The following is a 7,680-nucleotide window of genomic DNA, read 5'->3' as shown; positions in this document are numbered from 1 at the left end:
AGATGTGACCGGTTTGTTCAAGGCGGCGGGCGGACGTATAGCGCCTCTCACAGCGCCCCATATACATCATATGTTTAAATATAGTTGGAGAGAATGTCTTAGCATTGCACATTTTTGTCCAGCCAAGGAGGCGCTTTGAATGGACGATGTCATCACGCCTAAGAGCTGAAGTGGATGCAAATGGTACACGGAAAAGGTTTTAGGACATTCCGAGAACACAAAAGTACCACGGCTAATGTCCCCGCTCATCTTCTCAGACATTTGCGTGTATTTGTCACACGCGTGAACGCTGACATGCGCTTCAGGTCTGCATGCACTCCCTGGCCACTTTATTGGTAAATCGAAACTCAAAACATCCATGGAAAAGCATTTTAAAAAAAAAAAGCCAAAATTTGAGTGCAGTGATTCTTAAACTGGTTCGAGGAACCGAACCCAACCGGTTCATATGCACATTCACCGAACCCTTTATTCGTGGAAAAATAAAAATGTGATTTTTTTTTTGTTTTTTTTTACAAATTCAAGACATTACAAAAGCACATTTATTAAAAACAAAAAAACGTAAACACAATGAGTATAAGTATAAAGTATACGTTTTTTAATGGTGCATAAAATGAACCAGCCAGTGATGGCCAAGTGGGCGTGTCATAGCTAATTGACATGTTGAGTCGGGTGTGTCTTAACCTCCATGGCAGAGGCTCCGTCGAACCCCTGAGACTGATTCACTGAAACTCGAGGGTTGGATCGAACTCAGGTTAAGAACCACTGTTCTAGTGATAGACTGCAATGACATGACATGGAGCGCATGACTGAAATTGCGATGCAGAGATGCAGATTTAATGACTCCGTCAGAGTGATAGACTGAGATAAAAATCACGTTTGATCAACAGGAAACTGGATCACATCATACCTGTCCTCAAATCACTACAGTGGCTTCCGGCGAGTCAAAGAATAGATTTTAAAATCTTGCTGCTGGTCCATCAACCTCGAAATCATCTTGCAAGATGTACGAGTACCCTACGAAGTATGCGGACCCCTCAGGTCGTCTGAGACAGGTCCCTTGTGTGTTCGCAGAACCAAAAAAGGTGAAGCAGCATTTAGTTGCCATGCTCCTCACCTGAATTATTTTTGGAGAGTTGATCATGATTTGTACAATGTCAAAATATTTTGTTTCAGGCACACGCCCCTTGTCCAAAATGTGACATAGGACGGGTCCACCTTTCCATTAGACTGTTGTGGTTGTTTTCACTTGGCAGAAAAAGGCACATTTCAAAGTGGAAGGAGGATGTGTCGGAAGGAAGCAAAAAATTAATAAATAAATCTTCCGAAGATGCTAATAAGGGGAAAAGCGAGGGTGAGGAAGAAGAGACAGAATAACAATACGTTAGCCTGAGGCGAGCCGGGAAAAAAAGCAGGGCAAAGCCGTGCGGGTGGGTTGCGTAAAGCGGGGGATCAGACGCAGGGCAGCCATCAGACCAAACAGCAGCTCAGGGCCAAAGACTAAATCGTGGAAAAGAAAAGAAAAGAGGGGAAAAAACAACACCACCAACAACAAGAAAAGAAGGCAAAACGACAGCGTGACAACAAGTTTCCTCTGCTCAACGCTTCGATCTGAGCACAATGCCGCACAGGGCAGAAAAGCCCAGACGCTTGATCTGAGTATGCACTCCCGAGTCCTTTCATCTCAGTCCGCTGCCTTTATGGAGTTATTTAGGGCAAGTCTGCTGCCAGTTCAGGTTCATTGGGTTGGATTCTGCATGCCGACGTGAGTCATTCGGGCCGCGTGTGCACTCCTCAGTTAGTTGATCTCAGTCGACCAACATTTGGTTGAAGAATGCTAACAGTACTGGCTAACTTGCTTTTCGGCCTGTCAAGTCCAACCGGAATGGACGAAATGACCTGAGGCTGGAGATGAGGGTTGGAAGGACGGCGTAACCAAGAGAGCGACAGCAGAATCTTGACACCAACCCCCCCAAAAAATACACAGGCAGAGTTCTAGTTAAGGCGAGACAAGCGGCAGGGTGACATTTGAGGGAGGACCGGATGGCTCCAAAGTGGCTGCAGTCATTTGTTCGGGTATGCAGCCGGCGCAATTTCATGCGGTCGAAATTCACATTTACACCTCTGCCACTTAATCCACACGGCCACTGAAAAAAATAAATAAACTGGTGCGAAGAATTGACTCCATCTTATGACATCGAGTGGATGCAGATGCATTTTTTTAAGTCGATGCAAAATGCACCAGGGTCCAGATGATTTTATTTTCGGCCACTACTTGAAGAAATAAAACGGACTAAATTCAACAAAAACTTGTTCCAGTGTCCGCCTTCCCCGAAACAGAGCGTAGTACGCAGAGCAGAAAAGACTGTTTATTGACACCCTCCGACACAGCCCGGTTATTTATGGCTTGCAATAGGAGAGCGTGATCATCATATTGACTGAGCCGTTCCCATCCTAATGGCCCCCTTAAATCTGCGAGAAACGCACTGTATTTTCTGGGCTGACTTACAAGCAAATTAACACTTGCTATCTATATATACACGCTTGTGTGTGTGTGTGTGTGTGAAGCAATCAAGGTTTTCCATCACCATCAGCGGGAAACGAGATAGGACGATGCGTGAGGGCGGCGTGCGATGTGCTCCACGTCCATTACGAGAATGATAAAAATCATTTTCAAGAGCAAATGGTGAGCTCGTGAGACCTTAGCGGACCGTGTGATGAGTCTCGGTGTCACTTTGCCTCACACGCCACCAACTGCTGAGTGTGTGCGTGGCGCGTGTGCGAGTGAGACAATGGTCTGGCAGTCATTTTGAGGCACGACAAAGAGTAAAAGGTGCGAGTCACAACAAACAAACACTGCAAACGAGGCGTCTGTTGCCCAGAATGTTAATTGGGTTTCCCTCAGGGGGCTCATTAAATTCACGTCACGTTCTCCGGACACACCATTAGGTACACCTGCATTACAAAATGCCATCCGAGAACAAAACTTCACCAAATGAGGTAAGGAAATGTCAAGCCGTTTAAAAAAAAAAAAAAAATTTAATAAACATATATGGAATAATATGACGATTCAGTTGTAATTTTAAAAGATACAAGACTGCGTTTTTCAATGAGTGATGTAAAAATGTAAAACTCTTTATTTTCTTCAGCTGACACTGTCAATGTTGGTTTATTTGGTGTAAGCGCTGTATGCATCTGAACATGGCTCATTTCGTCGCTGTCTGCACTCCCGAGTCATTTTATCTCGGTTTACAACCATAATTGGGTCTTTTGTGTCCAAGTCGGTGGTCCAGTGGTTAGCGCGTCGACCTCACGGCGCAGAGGTACCGGGTTCGATCACAGCTCCGGCCTCCCTGTGTGGAGTTTGCATGTTCTCCCCGTGCCTGCGTGGGTTTTCAGATGTGACCGGTTTGTTCAAGGCGGCGGGCGGACGTATAGCGCCTCTCACAGCGCCCCATATACATCATATGTTTAAATATAGTTGGAGAGAATGTCTTAGCATTGCACATTTTTGTCCAGCCAAGGAGGCGCTTTGAATGGACGATGTCATCACGCCTAAGAGCTGAAGTGGATGCAAATGGTACACGGAAAAGGTTTTAGGACATTCCGAGAACACAAAAGTACCACGGCTAATGTCCCCGCTCATCTTCTCAGACATTTGCGTGTATTTGTCACACGCGTGAACGCTGACATGCGCTTCAGGTCTGCATGCACTCCCTGGCCACTTTATTGGTAAATCGAAACTCAAAACATCCATGGAAAAGCATTTTAAAAAAAAAAAGCCAAAATTTGAGTGCAGTGATTCTTAAACTGGTTCGAGGAACCGAACCCAACCGGTTCATATGCACATTCACCGAACCCTTTATTCGTGGAAAAATAAAAATGTGATTTTTTTTTTGTTTTTTTTTACAAATTCAAGACATTACAAAAGCACATTTATTAAAAACAAAAAAACGTAAACACAATGAGTATAAGTATAAAGTATACGTTTTTTAATGGTGCATAAAATGAACCAGCCAGTGATGGCCAAGTGGGCGTGTCATAGCTAATTGACATGTTGAGTCGGGTGTGTCTTAACCTCCATGGCAGAGGCTCCGTCGAACCCCTGAGACTGATTCACTGAAACTCGAGGGTTGGATCGAACTCAGGTTAAGAACCACTGTTCTAGTGATAGACTGCAATGACATGACATGGAGCGCATGACTGAAATTGCGATGCAGAGATGCAGATTTAATGACTCCGTCAGAGTGATAGACTGAGATAAAAATCACGTTTGATCAACAGGAAACTGGATCACATCATACCTGTCCTCAAATCACTACAGTGGCTTCCGGCGAGTCAAAGAATAGATTTTAAAATCTTGCTGCTGGTCCATCAACCTCGAAATCATCTTGCAAGATGTACGAGTACCCTACGAAGTATGCGGACCCCTCAGGTCGTCTGAGACAGGTCCCTTGTGTGTTCGCAGAACCAAAAAAGGTGAAGCAGCATTTAGTTGCCATGCTCCTCACCTGAATTATTTTTGGAGAGTTGATCATGATTTGTACAATGTCAAAATATTTTGTTTCAGGCACACGCCCCTTGTCCAAAATGTGACATAGGACGGGTCCACCTTTCCATTAGACTGTTGTGGTTGTTTTCACTTGGCAGAAAAAGGCACATTTCAAAGTGGAAGGAGGATGTGTCGGAAGGAAGCAAAAAATTAATAAATAAATCTTCCGAAGATGCTAATAAGGGGAAAAGCGAGGGTGAGGAAGAAGAGACAGAATAACAATACGTTAGCCTGAGGCGAGCCGGGAAAAAAAGCAGGGCAAAGCCGTGCGGGTGGGTTGCATAAAGCGGGGGATCAGACGCAGGGCAGCCATCAGACCAAACAGCAGCTCAGGGCCAAAGACTAAATCGTGGAAAAGAAAAGAAAAGAGGGGAAAAAACAACACCACCAACAACAAGAAAAGAAGGCAAAACGACAGCGTGACAACAAGTTTCCTCTGCTCAACGCTTCGATCTGAGCACAATGCCGCACAGGGCAGAAAAGCCCAGACGCTTGATCTGAGTATGCACTCCCGAGTCCTTTCATCTCAGTCCGCTGCCTTTATGGAGTTATTTAGGGCAAGTCTGCTGCCAGTTCAGGTTCATTGGGTTGGATTCTGCATGCCGACGTGAGTCATTCGGGCCGCGTGTGCACTCCTCAGTTAGTTGATCTCAGTCGACCAACATTTGGTTGAAGAATGCTAACAGTACTGGCTAACTTGCTTTTCGGCCTGTCAAGTCCAACCGGAATGGACGAAATGACCTGAGGCTGGAGATGAGGGTTGGAAGGACGGCGTAACCAAGAGAGCGACAGCAGAATCTTGACACCAACCCCCCCAAAAAATACACAGGCAGAGTTCTAGTTAAGGCGAGACAAGCGGCAGGGTGACATTTGAGGGAGGACTGGATGGCTCCAAAGTGGCTGCAGTCATTTGTTCGGGTATGCAGCCGGCACAATTTCATGCGGTCGAAATTCACATTTACACCTCTGCCACTTAATCCACACGGCCACTGAAAAAAATAAATAAACTGGTGCGAAGAATTGACTCCATCTTATGACATCGAGTGGATGCAGATGCATTTTTTTAAGTCGATGCAAAATGCACCAGGGTCCAGATGATTTTATTTTCGGCCACTACTTGAAGAAATAAAACGGACTAAATTCAACAAAAACTTGTTCCAGTGTCCGCCTTCCCCGAAACAGAGCGTAGTACGCAGAGCAGAAAAGACTGTTTATTGACACCCTCCGACACAGCCCGGTTATTTATGGCTTGCAATAGGAGAGCGTGATCATCATATTGACTGAGCCGTTCCCATCCTAATGGCCCCCTTAAATCTGCGAGAAACGCACTGTATTTTCTGGGCTGACTTACAAGCAAATTAACACTTGCTATATATATATACACGCTTGTGTGTGTGTGTGAAGCAATCAAGGTTTTCCATCACCATCAGCGGGAAACGAGATAGGACGATGCGTGAGGGCGGCGTGCGATGTGCTCCACGTCCATTACGAGAATGATAAAAATCATTTTCAAGAGCAAATGGTGAGCTCGTGAGACCTTAGCGGACCGTGTGATGAGTCTCGGTGTCACTTTGCCTCACACGCCACCAACTGCTGAGTGTGTGCGTGGCGCGTGTGCGAGTGAGACAATGGTCTGGCAGTCATTTTGAGGCACGACAAAGAGTAAAAGGTGCGAGTCACAACAAACAAACACTGCAAACGAGGCGTCTGTTGCCCAGAATGTTAATTGGGTTTCCCTCAGGGGGCTCATTAAATTCACGTCACGTTCTCCGGACACACCATTAGGTACACCTGCATTACAAAATGCCATCCGAGAACAAAACTTCACCAAATGAGGTAAGGAAATGTCAAGCCGTTTAAAAAAAAAAAAAAAATTTAATAAACATATATGGAATAATATGACGATTCAGTTGTAATTTTAAAAGATACAAGACTGCGTTTTTCAATGAGTGATGTAAAAATGTAAAACTCTTTATTTTCTTCAGCTGACACTGTCAATGTTGGTTTATTTGGTGTAAGCGCTGTATGCATCTGAACATGGCTCATTTCGTCGCTGTCTGCACTCCCGAGTCATTTTATCTCGGTTTACAACCATAATTGGGTCTTTTGTGTCCAAGTCGGTGGTCCAGTGGTTAGCGCGTCGACCTCACGGCGCAGAGGTACCGGGTTCGATCACAGCTCCGGCCTCCCTGTGTGGAGTTTGCATGTTCTCCCCGTGCCTGCGTGGGTTTTCTCCGTGTACTCCAGTTTTTCCTCCCACATTCCAAAAACATGCATGGCAGGCTGATTGAACACTCCAAATTGTCCCGCGAGGTGTGAGTGTGAGCGCGAATGGTTATTTGTCTCTGTGTGCCCTGTCGCAGTGTTGGCCTGGCAACCGGTTCAGGGTGTCCCCCGCCTACTGCCCGATGACGGCTGGGATAGGCTCCGGCACCCCCCGCGACCCTTGTGAGGATAAAGCGTCATGGAAAATGGATGGATGGATGGTGTCCAAGTCTCCAGCCAGTGCCGGATAATTTGGTCTCAAATATGCATTTAAACTTGGATCATTTGCTCCGTGTATGCACTCCCTTGACATCTTATCTAAGTCTGCCGCCATTTTCACGTCTATTCATCCAAAGTCGAGCCACGTTGATTCATCCGATCTTGGTAAATATGCATTGAGCCCATGTGTGCACTCCCGAGTCATTTTATCTCAGCTCAAAACTGTAACAGGGTCATTGCCTTCAAGTCTACGTAGACTTTGCTGGTTAATTTGCTCTAAGTATGCGTTTCAACTTGTATCATTAGATCCGTGTATGCGCTCCCTCCATATTTTATTGATGTCTGCCTCTATTATCTATTATTAAGTTTTGATTGAGCCACGTGCCTTGATCTTATCTCAATATGCATCTGAACTTGGGCCACTTACTCAATGTATGCACTCCCTTACCAGTCTTCCACAGTCCGACACCATTCTGAAGTGTTTTGGTCCGAGTGTACTGCCAACGTGAGTGAAGTTGATCTCAATATGCATCAGAGCGTGGGCTATACACTCCTTTGTTATTTTATCACGGTCCACCACCGTGACAGAGTCGTTTGGTCAAAGTCTGTGTGGCTGTATCGATGGGGCAAATGATGGGGAAACCCGA

General features: G+C 45.6%; 1 protein-coding gene across 1 annotated transcript in view; it reads right to left on the bottom strand.

The window, feature by feature from the left end:
• The window catches only part of LOC109524513 (neural-cadherin), a 203,442-nt gene that overhangs the window by 117,912 nt on the left and 77,850 nt on the right, over positions 1 to 7,680 (bottom strand). The window lies entirely within an intron of this gene.

Source organism: Hippocampus comes, unplaced genomic scaffold (genome assembly GCF_001891065.2).
Source record: "Hippocampus comes isolate QL1 unplaced genomic scaffold, H_comes_QL1_v1.1 scaffold21, whole genome shotgun sequence".
Lineage (NCBI taxonomy): Eukaryota > Metazoa > Chordata > Actinopteri > Syngnathiformes > Syngnathidae > Hippocampus > Hippocampus comes.
The sequence above is the reverse complement of the archived record's forward strand: the minus strand, read 5'-3'. Positions and strand labels throughout refer to the sequence as shown.